The sequence below is a fragment of the Anguilla anguilla genome, chromosome 3 (genome assembly GCF_013347855.1).
Source record: "Anguilla anguilla isolate fAngAng1 chromosome 3, fAngAng1.pri, whole genome shotgun sequence".
Taxonomy (NCBI): Eukaryota; Metazoa; Chordata; class Actinopteri; order Anguilliformes; family Anguillidae; genus Anguilla; species Anguilla anguilla.
This window is the reverse complement of record NC_049203.1, coordinates 65910358-65926758: the sequence shown is the minus strand read 5'-3', so window position 1 is coordinate 65926758 and position 16401 is coordinate 65910358. Positions and strand designations below refer to the sequence as shown.

General features: G+C 43.4%; 1 protein-coding gene across 2 annotated transcripts in view; it reads right to left on the bottom strand.

Annotated features, from left to right (window-relative positions):
- The window catches only part of LOC118223681 (microtubule-associated protein 2-like), a 77221-nt gene extending 68045 nt beyond the window's left edge, over nt 1-9176 (bottom strand). Inside the window, exon 1 of one of the 2 annotated variants that reach the window (XM_035410543.1) lies at nt 9154-9176. The gene's annotated coding sequence lies outside the window, so the exon portion shown is untranslated. The remainder of the gene's footprint in view (nt 1-9153) is intronic. The other variant, XM_035410542.1, reaches the window with a different exon arrangement.
- Nucleotides 9177-16401: the final 7225 nt, after the last annotated feature.

The window sequence follows — 16401 nt, the reverse complement described above, 5'->3', positions numbered from 1 at the left end:
CTACAATCGGGTGACTCAAACACACTAAAGGAAAAAAAAAAACAGAAAGGGCTGAGGAAGTGCCTGTCTTCCTCTCTAAATTAAAGCCACATCATCATGCTTTCTTTTCCCTCAGTATGTGGTTACAGGGCATGTCCTCACAAGGATGCAATCCATGAAAGGGCTACACACTACAAGAGACTAGAGAAATTCTTTCATCCTTTCATATCTATTGATGAAGTAAACACAGAAATAATATGAGTGAGCAGATCTATTACCAGTTCCTATATTTCAGTTTTCTTTTGATCTTTCTGTAACTTGGTGTTGCATCCCCCACTACCGCTAGAAGCTGTACACGGTACCCACTGGGACAAATACTCTGATCCATCCATACAAATCATTTTTTTAAGGAGATGAAGGGATTTATAATCACATCGTAGTTGCAGCAGATTTGAATATGTTCATGGTTAGAATTGTGAAGCACATCCATTTAATTTATCAAGAATTAATGATCTCATCTGATTGCATTTCTGCACCTCTTTTATTGCTGGCACTCCTAAAATGGTATATACGGTAATGGAATTTCCGAACCTCGCACAATCTTGCACTCCTATTAGAGTATATATGGTAATGGTACCTGCAATCTCCTGGACCCCCGTTGGTTTTTGCCTCCCTCTCTCCCTGCTGACCTCCCCCCCACTCCCACTAGGACATTCTTCCTGCCTCTCTTTGATGGGAGGCTTTCTGAAGGGGGGGTGGGGGGGGTGGTGGGTGGTCCACCAAACAGGCCAGCTGGCCATCTGCCCTCAACCACAAGATCTCCCATCTGCCAGACATGGATCCAGGGTCACCCGGGGTACTCCACCAAACTCTTTCAAATAATACACAGACGGTACCACCTAAATCAATGCCATCAAATCCCACGCATGGCTAGCAATGTTGATTCTTAATTGATCCCTTTAATTATACAAAAATGTATTCTTCTTACATTAATCTTCCACGTTTCTTCTTCATTGTTTTAACAAAGTGCAGTTTTTGTACGTAATTACTTATGCTTTTCAATCATTTATGTGTGATAATAAGCAAATGCAGCTGCTGATGCCTGGAAGAGGTGAACTGCCAGTGGACCATTTAACATTGCTTTGCCTCAAGCAAGACGGTGGTGCAGTCTGCACCGCAGATCCACCTACAAAAGCCCCCCTAAGGGGTCACGGGTTTGATTCCAGGGTGACACTACATGTACTGCGAATCCGACTCCTGTCCCCCTCTCTGGTTTTCTTCTTCTGTCTGAATAAGGTTAAAAAAACACATAAGGAGGGTGGACTTCCTGCTCTCCAGTAAGAAGAAAATAAATTCTACTTCTGCTGCCTGCAAATGCTGTTCCGCACGCAGCGACACCACAGAGATGAGAGGGTGACCGGATTCCTCTATCCGGCTGTCAGCGATAGTGAGCGATGTGGCCTGAACTGCGTTAGTGAACTGTTAAGATGTTCCCGCGTTTGGCCTCCCTGGTGGATTAGCGAGGAACTACCGACGGCACTCCCCCCAGTGCAAGGAGATCCCCCTGCAGCAATATCAGGAGCGTGATTAAAAACTGAGATCGCCGCGTACAAACGGAGCCACACTTAGCGCAGGGTGGGTCAGAGCAGGGGCCTGCGTGTTAGCTGTGCATTCCAAAGTGCCCGGTCACGTTGCCATGGAGAGGAGAACGCTCAGAGGGGAGGTCGCTACTCGAAGGTCAGCCGCCTTTTCTTTTGGCTGTGAAAAAAGCAAAAGGGACGCCGCTGTGGAAAAGCCAGAGGGGCATTGGGGGGAAAAAAAGGCAGAACAAATTCTTCCACAGATGCGTCACCGCTGCCATCCTCTTTCCCATCCGTGGAATTGTAAGCTGGACGAGGATGCAAGGGGATTAAACTCCTAAATGAGACGGTGCTCATGAGCTCCCCCTACAGGGCAGAGGGAGAGAGATGTCAGCGAGGACTAAGCCATTATACCCTTGAGCGACGCATTTTGCCACAGCTCCAGAATTCACAAGAGGGAAACACTGTGCTGGCGCTCTTAGGAAAATTGATTTGTTTTTTTCTTTTCTTTTTTCTGGAGAAAACAAAAATGAGAATGGCCTTTATGAAAGGCGACCATTTCAGCTTTATCTGCACTGACATCAAGCATTGGGGGAAAAAAAAAATGTGGTGCTTCAGAGAGAAAGAAAAATCCTAATAGTGCTTGTGCTTTCAAAAGAGGCTAAATGAAACACAGGGTGAAACGGAGGCCACTGGATCCATTGCGCTTCATGAATGATATCTAGCATAACTGTTACGTAGGACCGATGGGTCAGAGGGAGCCATCGCACCGTTAAAGGTTCCGCTCCTCAATCAGTGGTCTTTACGCCCTGTAATTGCTCAGAAGACGGGGGGGGGGGGGGAGGGGGGGCGTTTAGGTTTGGCTGACGGATTTTGTCCTGCAACGTCCCCGGTGACCACGGGTGGCAGGGCGTGTTGTCCCAGGGCAGCGTGGGATCTGCCCGTACTGCTTAGCCTAATAGGAGTCATCTGGGACGGAGTGCGCCGGCCGTTTTTGGGCTCTGGGATGGAGGAGGAGGGGCGGGGCTGGGGGGTGAGTTTGGACGGGCTGAACTGGGTTACCTGTGAGCGGCACACTTCGCCTGGCGCCTGGTCCTGCGGTCCAGCGGAAACCGTGGAAACGCAAGTCCGGCATGGCCCAGGAGGCGCCCGACACTCTCCCAGAACGAGCAGAGCTGAAGTGGGAGGGGCCAGGGGGGGGACGGCTCGGGGGCGGTCCTCCGCAGGCTCCAGGTTAATTCCACATGGACTGAGCTCTGAAGAGGGGCCCTTTTGTCTGAATGGGCAGCCGGGGCCTCTCTCTGCCGGTTTCCATGGCAGAGGTTGCCGTGGTGATGACGGAGTGCATTTAGGCCACCCTCCACTGAAGTTTCACAACATAATTGACAAACGCATGTGTGCAGTTACATTTTTAAACGCAGCCATGGGTTGTCAATGCGTTTTATGAGAGACAAATAAAACACTAATACATATATATATTAATATATATATATACACACAATAGTTTTGATCATAATATAGTTACATAATAACATCAATATGTAATAAAATATAGATGACATAGTTAGCATATGCTATTGTTAAATTAAGAAACACACAAAAGTAGATATTGCCCCAGTACTTTTTCCAATTCTTGATTTGATAATGGACTACAGCAGCAGCAGCTTTGACATAGGGCAACTGAAATTCATTTCAGAGAGATAAAGCCCACTTTAAATATAGCACACCCCAAAAGCAGACCAAACACAAGGCCAGCAGCATTGTACTATTACAGAACTGGTACTGTGTTAATACAATTTCTGCCAGGTTGTCATTTGTGTGCAGTTTACTCCCACAAATCCTATTCCTGAGTTGCTACGGATCAACGGGATTGGCCACTGCTCCAGTCAAACATATGGAAACAGAGAAACTGCAGTGTATTTAGGAGGATGTCCAGCCTCTACCGTAGTTGGGGCACTTCCCCAGGGGGGTTTGAACCTCTCTCTCTCGTTGTTTTCATCGGCTGCAGTTTTTTGCCACGTCTTTCAGCAACTCGATTACACGACCAAGCTCGGCTAGAAAGCCCAAGCGAGACACCAGTCTAACTTAAGAACAGCTTAGGAAGGTCCAGCAGAAACTCTGCTTTAAGACCCTGTGAATAGATTCGATTATTTTTCTTTGAGGCTGGTGGAATAACGGTGACATCAGCAGTGACCTCAGCAGTGGGAAGCTGACGGATGGAATGCGGATGGAAGTCCTGAGCAGACACTCCTGGCTGCAGAAGGCCGAATGAGAAACGATGAACAACATGGGGGCCATCTCCGCTCACCCCCACGCCCAGAGCCAGAGGCATAGAGCCACGGTGCGCTGAATTATTGATCTTTGGCTGCTGGGCATGCCAGCTGCCCGGTTTTCCATTGGATTTCTAATTATTATATACAGGTCCGGCTTTGTGGTCTCGACCGGACAATATAACGTTTGGTCTGAGTAACTGATTTACTAAATTTTCCATTAGTTTGTAATGAATTTGCATCTCAAACACCATTAGGATCCATTACGATGGCTATACCCCCCCGCCCGCACTCCCCCCCCCGGCCCCCCCCCCATTTCAACATTGGTACAGACAGCCCCGCACCACGTTCTCAATTAAGCTTCCTGCTATGCATGCTGTCTGGTTTTTGACAAATTCTAAATAAGGCAGCCCTATAGGCCGCTGGGACGTCAGCTGGAACAGAGGCCTTGCGTTGATCCTCTCCTGCTCCCCTGTGAGCGTTTGTCAGTGTTGCGTAACGTTGTTCAGCATCAGCGCTATTACTTTTGGAAGTAAGTTGATTAGGAGGCGGTGCAGTGGTCCCCATGAGACCTGTTGTGCTGTTACCATTGGGTAACGGGAGAAGGGTTAGCGGTGGCTGCCTGGTTTCACTTCGTGGCAGGGCAGGTCTAGAACCAAAAGCTGACGTTCTCGCAATCAAAGCCGGTCAAAAGATTTATCTAATGACAGAATGAACAACGCTAGGACAGTGTACATTAGGCTATAAAAATGATATAAAACTAGAAAACACTGGTCTTCCAAGGGGATCCTCTCTCGTGGATGCCTCATGGCAAAGGGGAAAAACACGTCTTTTTGCTCTGTTAGTTTTCAGGACAAACAAATAACCAGGTTCTGTCCCTCACCAAAAAAAAAAACAAAAAAAAAAAAACAATGCAGAAGGCACCATGGTCCACTGTCCCTCCTCTCAGCTGGAACAGTCTGCACCCAGATGCTTGTCACGATGCCATAAAACCAACGTCTTTTACTGCCGGAGAGAAAAAAAAAAGACTTGCGCTGTCTGGCCTTGTAAAATGTCAGCTCTGAAATGTCTGCGCTACTGCCGAGGAGGTCGAGAGGGGAGGGAGGAGAGGAGGAGAGCCGAGGAAGAGAGGGGGATGGAGCGTGGAGGAGGTCGAGTGGAGGAAAGAGAGGGGAGAAAAGGGTAAGAGAGGGGGAGGAGCATGGAGGAGGAGGTCGAGTGGAGGAAAGAGAGGGGAGAAAAGAGGAAGAGAGGGGGATGGAGCATGGAGGAGGTCGAGTGGAGGAAAGAGAGGGGAGAAAAGGGTAAGAGAGTGGGTGGAGCATGGAGGAGGAGGTCGAGTGGAGGAAAGAGAGGGGAGAAAAGAGGAAGGGAGGGGAATGGAGCATGGAGGAGGTCGAGTGGAGGAAAGAGAGGGGAGAAAAGAGGAAGAGAGGGGGATGGAGCATGGAGAAGGAGGTCGGGGGGAGGAAAGAGAGGGGAGAAAAGGGGAAGAGAGATGGAGATGGTGGGTTTTTCTGTGCCCTGTCACAGGTCTCTTGCTTTTCTCTGGTCGTGACAGCAGTAAACTCACGAGAGGGCCAGACCAGCCCACAAAGCCCTTTCACATGAAGGCCATATTTCAGTGAGTCTAAAATATTTCTGCCGATATTCTGCATCATGTACGCACCAATTGTTATTATTATTTTAATCAGTCTGCCACTCTTTGGGTCAATGATGCATAAACTTAATTAATCGTAGTTGCCCACAGGCTACCATCCCCATGAAAATGAAATATACTACAATATATTGCAAACACATGGACTTACTTATGCTCATTAAATATTTATGAACCTATTTTTAAAATAAATAATATATTTCACTGCAGTGTAATGTATTGCAATATATTAAAAAAGCACTCATTTGTGTATCTCCCAAGACATTGCGATGGGCTACAATCGACTGATAATCTATTTATTTGAATATATTTTTCAAATGTATTCAATTTTCATAACGACAGTTTCTGTCTGTGAATGAAATTGGCTATGAATACTTCAGTGTGCATGGTTTAAAAAAAAATTGTCATTCAATAATAATATCATAATAAATAAATTGCGATTCCACCTTGCACCGCCAAATCGACGCGGTCCTACCTACCTCACGCACACCCAATTATGTGGAGGATTACAGGCTGCGCTTTAACCGACCGGAGTAGGAACATTAGAACATCAAGATAAGAGGTGTCACCCGAACAGTTGGTGACAAAAACACGCTTAAATAACTTCGTCCTTGTCCAAAATATGACAGGCGACCGCAGACGCCGGATGAAAAATGTCTCAGAAGGTTGCTTATCTACTGGCTGCTGGCGTCATTTTCCTCTCTTTGGAGACCCTCCGCCCTGTCGGCAGGCATCTGATCTCCTTCCTCCGTCTCCCCAAGGCCGCCTTAAAGCATTTGAGTCTCGCAACACAACCGGCACGACAGGAACGCAAAAATGCAAACACACAACATCAGCATAAGGGTTGGATGCACTGTTTTATCCATGTGACTCAGGACACAGTACTGCAGATCACAGTGAACAATGCCTCGTCGAGACATTTCTGGTGTTGGAGCAATTACTTAACCGGGGGGCATTGAATGTGTCTGTGTTTTTTTCAATGTCATGCCAATAAAGCTATTAGAATATGAGCTTCAAGTAGAGCAAACAGATGGCACCTGGGGTTTAACCCTTTAAGGTGTAAGATCGCAATTGTGTGACGAGAACATTCTAATGCTGACGTAACAATCATCGATGATGCAAACAATGATGTAACAATGACTTGGAATTTTGAAGAAGCAAAAAAAAAAAAAGCATTCCAAAAAGACCTACTCTTCAAAGGGTTAAGCTTAAAAGAGTGAAAGGGAAAGAGAACCGGACCCGACTGGAAGCCGGCCGGCCCGAGGCCAAAGCCAGGCATGAGCCACACAGCACAGGAACAGGAAGGAAGTATACAGAACGCTGCAGCTCACCAACGAGCAACACGGAACCGGCTCACGCAGAGAAACGCTGCACCAGGAGCCACTCCGTGTTAAAGTCCTGCCGCGTCCCCTCGGCCGCTAGCAACGCCAGAAACGCAGCGGCTGAGCCGCCCGGTCTCAGCCTGCTCCACAGCCCACCAGCAGTTACTCACTCAGCCCATTATGTAAGTGAGGATGCCAGGAGACGCAAGGCACTGTCTGACTTTAACCGCACGGTGAACAAAAGCCCGAAGCTTATTTGGAAATCGAGAAAAATACAGCAATGCCTGCGAAGTTACTCTGTTCAAGAAATAATTAAAATTATTATTAAAATAATAATTTCCATGCATCCACCCCATTTGGAGTCTACATCCTTACAGAGCATGAAAACCCCAGTGTGTAGGACACGGAAGGCCAATCAAAAGGCTCCACGGTGAACAGTGATGTCACTGTATCTGGTGCACGACCCTGCACACGCTCAGTCTCTAATCAGCCTCTGTGCAATCCGGATCACTTAACTTAAACTGCAGACAATATAATTGAGGTCAAAGCCACACCCTCCTGTTGTGATTAAGGTCATTCCTGTTGCCGTCCTTGTGATTACCGTAATCTGAATCGATGCTGACGTAATCACATTCCTCTCCAGACGAGACGATCCGAGGCTTGATATTGGCTTCCTGAGTTTTCCTAACGTACTTTCTCAGAACTAGTTTGGCAGTTGGAAGAGAGATTAGTCACCAGCTTTTCTCAAAGTGACTGGACTTTTCTCAACCGACTACCACCAAGGTGGAAAGTTCAATATCATTTACAGTTGAAACCTAATGTCTGTGTCGCATGGAAAACATTCAAGTGTAGCAACCCAGTAATCAATGCAAGAACTGTACTTCCGTATGAAAAAAAATGACATGAATGGAAATATTTCACAGAGGACTCACAATTTTTTGAAAAGCTCAACCCACCACACACTGACAGTGTCGATCACAAACTGGACCCAAATCAAAGATTTTTTTAGCTTCCATGTCCATCACTGAAGACTGGGCAGCCTCTAGCCATAGATGGAAGCCGCCCATAGATGTTGTTCTGAAGGCAGCTTTTCTTTCTAATGGGTGAGATTGTAACTTAGGTAGGGCAGGGGTGGCTTGAAACCATTTTGTACGGGCATTTTCTGTCTCAAGCCAGTCTTTGGCAGCTATATCACGAAAACATGAAGGTAAGTGTCCTGCACAGATCATGCCCATATTTAATTATTTTTCCTGCATGGAGGAGGCTGTCCTGTCTGAGCTTACATCAATTTCAACTAGGCACATGTAGGATATATGACAGCCTTTATTGTCATGCGAGGAATACATTACTATGGCGTGGAGCAGAAGCACACACTATTTGGGCCCACCTTCTTAAATATTGAAGACACAGCACAGTGCCCTGGCTTAAACTGAAATAATTTCATGAAAAACAATAACTAACCAATACTGACATATTAAAGTGTATTTGTTTAGTACCTGACACCTTTTTTTGCAACAAATCGATGGCCATGCCATATTCAACTGAACGGTCTTTTTTGCACCCTTGCGTTGCACGTCCATTTGCCTTACCCTAAACAGCAAAAATAGTGTGAGAATCATTGCGCAAAAAAAGCAAGACGTGCACGTATAAAACAGCATATGCTTTTTTTCCGAATCGTGGGACTAGTTCAGCTGAAGGAAGGGATACGATCTCTGTTTTAGCGTCATGTCAGTGGGAGACGAACAATGGAACGCCGGTTGTTGCGCTCGGTGCGTCCACCGCAGCCACTTGCCAAGCCCGCGCTCTCTGGTCCCTCGCTTGCCACGCCTACTTTGGCACATACACCAGCCCCCAACATCTGCAACACTATTCGGCTCAGCATATCAAATCAGTTGACTACATACAGGGAATGCCATGGTACCTATTTGTTTTTGTTCACTCAATGTTTTAAACAGTGGAATTAAATTCCGTATAAATGTATACCATATACAATTAAAATAGCTTAACGAAATGTGTGGTCAGCAGGTAGTTTCGTAATATAATACAATACCGAACCAAATTTTAAACTAGGCAGGCTATAGCCGCACTAAGAAAAAACAAACCATGCACCAACGCTGATGCAATAACAAAATTAAAAACTTGCTCGAACAGAAAACGATTAAAATCTCGCAATAAACCTGTAAGTAGATACAATCGCTTTTGCAATTAAGAACACTTACACTGTGGGCGCTCAATAACACGCACGCACGCAAGCACGCACACACTTTAAAATAACACTCTTCATCTTTTCCTCTTGGAATAACCGTTAAAATACCGCCTTGTTTTAAATAAAGAATTTTCCCTACCTGTGATCCGTTGCAGAACTCCGCTTTGAGCTCAATGACAACCTAAAGAATACCCGAGCGTCCAAACCCCTCCCAGGTCTATCCAAATACCGTAATTACTAAAATGGGAGCGCAGAGAATTTACTACCACTTCAATGTGGTAGCCTAATTTAAAATTTGATACGTTCAGCATTTTGGACAGACAGACAGACAGACAGACAGACAGATAGATAGACAGATAGATAGATAGATAGATAGATAGATAGATAGATAGATAGATAGATAAAGAAGTACTGAGTACTGACCTAAACGCAGTATGTGTTGTTGATCAATTTGTTGATCAAGCTGGGTTTAGTTGATCAATTTGTTGTTATAATGACATTATCCCCCACCAATATGCATACAGCCGTGGGAGTTCCTTTCTCTAATCAATAACTGAAGTATGCATAAGGACCTGTTTCTGTGCTCTTTCCTGCGACCTCTGTGCGCTGTGACCTCTGTGAGAATAATCTCTCCTGCTTTCACTCAGACAGGAGAGCCATGCACACTTTTGGCATCAATCGAAACTACCTGCCGTCTAATGCATGCTGTGGCTCAGCTGGTGCTTCTTGTGATGCCCAGTCACCCAAGCTGGAAGTACAAAGTGGGGCACTCAAATTAATGATCAGAGAAAGGACTATGGTTTGGGTCGTTACATTGTCTCTACTAGACGGACGCCTCTGTGAACCATTCCTAATATGTCTATGGTGCGGTTTCCCCTGATCCAACCCTAGCCGGGCAGTATGTGCCCTGTTCTCACAAGAGGCAATATGATTATTTGCATTTCATTTAACTGGATTTCACCGACTGCTTGAGTGCCGCTGACCGCGAAAACATCATTAGAGCTTAATATTTCTGGCTACGCCTACGCACGCCTACCTGAGCAGCACCTCCGTAAACACATTAATGCAGTTTCACAGCTGATTACAGGCGAATCTGGCGTACAGCCAGGGACATATTGCCGTAGTTTGTAGCATAAAATGATGATTACACGGGAAAATTTGAGCTGCAGGGCGCAAGCATTAATAAACACACTGAGAAATGATGGTGCACGGGAGGTACAATTTTGTTTTTTAAGAAATAAATTTTCCAAATTTGCCCTGAAAGTACAAAAAATGTTGGGTAGTAATATGTACCCTTTTCAAAAAAGGCACAAATTAATTATGTATTGCTGACTCAAGGTGCAATTTTATGTACCTGTAGTGTATCACCCCAGTGACACACAGTGATGCACATTTATAGCCACTATTTCTTTCTCTGCTACTTTGTAAAGCATCTTCGTGACAGTGTTCTGTAAAAAAGCACAATACAAATAAAATTGATTTAATTTGATTTGTTTAATTTAGGAAGCTGCTGCAGTTATAGTTGGGCTCATGGGATGGGCAGGAACACAAGGTACTCCCAAACCCTGACCCCCACCCCTTACACAACCCCCGCCCCCCCTCCCACCGCCCAACCATCACATCCATGCTCCCGTATGTGTGTGTGTGCATAATCACATTAAGGTTCATTACATTCTGTTATCTGCTTTGCTATAGGATTGAAAACATGAGCATCAATATTTTTGTGATTCAACATAGATGGGTTAACCATTTTAAATGTTAAACAGCTGCTCACAATTACCCTTCATATTACACTAGTAAATTATTTGATGTGTTCTTGTCTGTCCTGTAGCCAAAGATATAACTGCAGCATCACCTAGAGTTTTCAGTCAGTATTACACCAGGATGTCTGAGGCAGCCGGCCTGGGATGTTAAGTTTTGGTGCAGTATAATTAAAACACTGTTGGTCACTACAGCTCTGTGAGCTATGTGTTCTTCTAGGGATGCTAAGATTGTTATCCAACGTCTTCTAAATACATGACAGAGTTGTACATGTTTTCATGTCTGCACACTGCAGGAAATTGTACCTTTGGACCATGTACCAAAGCCATCTGCATTGCACTGCAATAGGTGTCCACTCCTAACCCACTTGCAGAAGTGTGGAGTGCATATAACTTAATATTATTGTTGCATGTACTGATTGTCCTTGTTCTCTTTATGGAGACAGGAAGCTTTTAGTTGCTACCGGAGAGTCTGTGTTCCAAAACAAGAGCTATTCAGGACCACGGACAGCAGTCGTCTCACCCACAGCCATGGACTGCTGAAGCAGACTGGTAATGAGCTAAGAGGTTGTTTGTTGCCTTATGTTGGCTACACTGTAGGAGCGGGTAATCTTTTACATTCACGTTTTCCATTAGGAACAGCATATAGTTAATTATTTTCTTAATGTTATAAACCCTATTTTAATGCAGCCATTAGTTGTTTTTGTTTTAGTCTTATTGTGACTGTGATTCTTTTCAAGCTGTCTCTATACACAATAACCACCGTAAGGAGAAGATCACAGGCACACGTGACAAGCAATTCAGAATGTGGACCTGGCTTGCTAAAGCATAGCGTTAATTACACTTGAAAACGAATGATGCCAACCAATGTGTGGTATTCTCTAGTATATACTGTAGATACTCATGCAAATTCAACACAGCAATGCAATGTTGAGTCTCATTGAACAGTCCTGCTGTACTGGATCACATTCAAGTTCCATTAGCAAATTTCCCTGGATGTGCATACATGTGAAAACCTGGCCCAAGATCATTCTCCAAGCATAAAAGATGTTCAAGTTGATATGACTGATCATGTTGGCACTGCATACTGATATTTCTAGTAATGCCGATTGACAGAACAAATTAATGAAAATCCTGCATCTTACAGTTTCCCTTTTCGTTTCACCATAGTTGTTGAAATATACGTTAGCTGCATCAAAAGGACAGTGCTGCATAACACATCACTAGGTCCGTAAATAAAAGATATGTAGATGCCAACTCTGTACACTGATTTGTTAGAATTGTAGATAGTGTGGTGTGCTCGTAAATGTGTTCTGACTACTAGATAAATATCCTGAGCGTTCTTTGCCAAAACAAACATTATTCTTTGTTTCCTCATACCCGTGTTGATATCCTGCCAGAATCTAGAAAACATAACTGATATTGCAATAAATATTATCCCTTCATGTTGACTTCAGAGCATAAACAGATAGACCCTTTATAAGACCAACTGAAAATAGGAGGTTAGTGGATTAATTTAAACAAGCTCAATGAATGAGATATGGAGTGTGCTTTTTGTCAGTGTGAACTGATACAATTTTACAATTTTTTTCTGAGCACTGACCAAATAAAAAGAGCTGATATGGTCATCCTGAAAAGGAGGAAAATAGCTGCTAAGATTTTACTATGAGAAAATTAGTTATAGCTCTTTCAGGTAGTTTTCATAGCTGTATGTTCTACTTTTAATCCAGTAGGCGGCGCGGTAACCAAACACAAATATATTTAGTAAAAACAAATACTTGTAGTGTCTAATTTTACCACTAGAGGGCTCTGTGTATACTGAAAAATGTGTCCTCCGATCTTGCCGATTAATGATTCAAGACCAATTGTTATTGCCGCGCAGTCTTCTCTGCCTATATTTTATTTTATTTTTTTCTTCGTAATGAGGTTTTAATTTTGATCTCCTCTCTTGTTGGATTGTAATGCTGCTAATTATGTATCTTTCAATATAAAGTGTGTACATGCTTCTTTTTATTGTATGCACTTTACTGCCTGTTATTCTGTTTTGAGCTTGTGTACGCCAACAGACACTTCTACATCGTGTGGTACTAGTGGGCTATGTAAAGGGGTCAAATTCAAATTCTTTGAAAGATTCAAAATCAACCATAAGCACAGAAGAGACATTAGCAGATAGACAGAATGGGGGTGTGATACTTTGTAAGACAGGAGAATGACATGTATTTGAGGGCTTCTCTATAAGCTCAAAAACTCAACCTAACAATGTGTAATTGCCCAGTCCCATATCCTCAAACTGAATTGCTCCTCGAGAAACAAATATACCATAATATCGGCCTCTAGTCACAGCAGTATTAAGCACAGCTACCACTGAGGGTGAGACTAGTTTCCACATGAAACCGTGGGGTTGAGGAATGCATGACTGGGCACCTGGCATGCCTGTAACAGCAGAGATAGGCATTTTATTGAAATGGACGCTCCCCATAATGGACTGTGAATGAGTCACTGCGGATAATAGAGTCGCCATGTGAACAGACTGAGAGGCAGCAGTGAATGCCAAAAAGGGCATTCGCTTTTAAATAACTAATTTTATCCCCCCATCTACCTCCCAGCCCCCCCAAACACACACACACACACACACACACACACACATACGCACACGCACACACACACACACACATACACACACACACACGCACAAACACACACACACATGCTATAGAGCTACCTCCGTCTCCAGCCACTTGAATGTAATTATCACAGCTTAATATAAAAATGCATGGCTTGAGCTTTAAATCTCCCTAAAGCATTAAGTCACCAGACTGATTCAATGCAGCCAATGCATGACAGACCATATTCATATTTACACATACAGTACCATTATTATACCTGCTTGAATTATCTTAATCATATATCCTGAGAATTTGTGCTGAAGGATGGGCTTATATGCTGTGACTTTAGTTTAAAATGTAGAACATCCCTTCTTAGCTACAATAGGTGCATTTTCTTTTGTCTCCACCTAGCACATGCAGTACAGTGGAAGCTGACGCAATAGCCACCTTTCGTGGCATTTCCAGGGTAACTAATTCCCCAGAGTCTTTCTGTCCCAAATAAGGGGGACCACAAAACTAATGATTGATGCCATAAAACCTTTTTTAAAATCTAAAGATATGCTATCACATTGTATTAACTGGCACGCAATACTATGTTTTCCAGCTGCTATAAAACTATCCAAGATTCAACAATCACATTTGCATTCGGAAAAAGTCCTCAGTCACTAAGGTCTCTCCATTACAGTAGATTAAAGACACGGCAGGGCAGTAAGAGGTTGCTGTTTCTTTGCCCGCACCATGTAGAATCCCACTAAAGCCATGGCAGTGACAGGTGTAAGATTAACTTTGTTAGGTGTCGAGCCACTCATGCAGGCCAAATTAAATTAATGGAACAAATTTCCCCCCTAATTAAGATGAAAATTCATGTCAGCTGTAACCTCACTGCACACTAATTACGCACAAATGATTTATCATCTGTTTCGCTCAGAATATTAATCTCCACCTCATTGATAACTGTGGCCACTGTTAAGAGATGTGCACTGATTAACAGTGACAGCCAGAGTGGGTGTCGCTCTGCCCGTGATCAGCCAATAGGAACAGCCGATCTCCTCTATTGTAGCTTCTCTTTTTTTCATTCGCTTTTCCCATGTAATTATGCTAGCATTAGCTGTGTGAATATTGTGCTTTTGTTAATGTGATTGCTGCTACTGAGACAGTAAACAACCATTTGGTGTGAAGCAACTGCAAAGTAAATGTAGACATAATTGTGCCTAGGGATTCAGACAAGTACCTTTGAATGAAATGATGGTATTTTGTTGAATCCTGGAGGAATATGATTGGGCCTGTAGTCTCCATGAGAAAATTAAACCAGCACAAATGAGCTAAGGACTTTTATTTACTGTGATGTTTATTTGCAGCCCTGCATATGCTTTTACTGTGACAAAATCTACCCCAAAGCACAAGAAACTGGTGCAGCAATGGCCTTGGACTCCGGGTAGTCATGCGTGGATAAGCCAAGCACAGCAGCTTGTAGATTAATGAGTCATGCTTTATGGTGATTTTACATCCATAGTGGTTTTCAAGGACTTTCCAAGGCTACGTCTGGCTACAAAAAAGAATATTGTTCTTCATTCCAAGATATCACAGCCCCTGCCCCCCACACCCCCTCCACCATTTCACCACTGGAATAAAGTATCCCCACAATGGACAGGTCACATGACCCGTATTCCGTATCGCAACTCACTCGAGTCAATTCAGTCCCATCCCAAAAGAAAAGGGCCTCAATTAAACTCTGCTTTATTGTTCCCTTTCTATTTTCTAATGCATTCATATCATCTTGACTTGACACACCGCAATTTGTATAGAATTTTTTTAACTGCGTTCATTTCATTTAATCCGTCATTTTGTCAAAGTGGTTATGGTGTTCTATTTGGAGTGTTTTTAGAATATATGCAATAGATCTTGCCACATACAAGTTGTATCCTAAAATGGTTGAGTTGGAATTGTAATCAAATTATCAAATTACCTTTTTTTCAAGTGGGGATCTTCAGTATGATCATTAATAAAAAAATAGGTCAAAGGGGGGAAATCACTTCAGCAAAATGTGATTTCTCCCTTGAGATTTATCCTGGGGTTATGACAGCCAGGGGAAATAGCCCTGATAGCGAAAACCCCTTCGATAGTGGGCTGAGAGGAATGATGAATTGGGTGCCTGGTCACTTATCATCAGTGGACTCATCCCAGACCTTGACACATAATTGTGGTCTCGCTCTCTCTGTCTCTCTGTCTCTCTCTCTCTGTCTCCAGTACTACAATATTCCATTCCAGTACTACAATAGCAGGAATAAAGCATTTGGTGGTTCACGGTCTAAAGCAAGTACACTTCAAGCAATTCCAAAGCAACTTGTACAGACAACACCCCAATCTTCCAACTTTTCCTTAAACAAAATTTGAATGATGTATTCTACTTTGTAGGGTACCAGGCATTGTTCTGTAAACAAAATGCTATGTTTCTTCCAAATTTTATATTTCACATGTGAACCTAGTTTTGCACTGAGTCATCAAATAAGACTCATCTTATGGTGAATTTCACTCTGCTTTCTAAGCCATCTTTATTTTGTTTTACAGCTGTAAACATTGGGGATAAGTCATCACATAGGAGATTGTATCAATATTTGTTACATTTACTTAAACAGGCAGGTCAATCGTGAACTCAGTTTTTTGTAGTGATGACCAGGGATGACTTTCTGGCAAGATGTAACACCCCAGTACACAAGAAACCTGGAGGTTTTTTTTATTATTGTTAATGCTGTATTTCTAGTGTGTGGTATTTCTTTAATTGTAACTAATTTAAATTTTTTAATTAATTATGGAGAGGCTCTATTTTGTGTTCTGTGTCTGAACCCGTTATACACGTAGGCCATTGTTTGTTTACTATTATTTGCTTCACATTATATAATTGCTACTGTTTGTTCACTATGTTGGCAAACCCACACAACGGTTTTGCCCTAGGCGGCTACGTCATTTAACTTGATTCTTATTGGACGTACCAGCGTCCAATAGTCTTTAAATGACACGCAC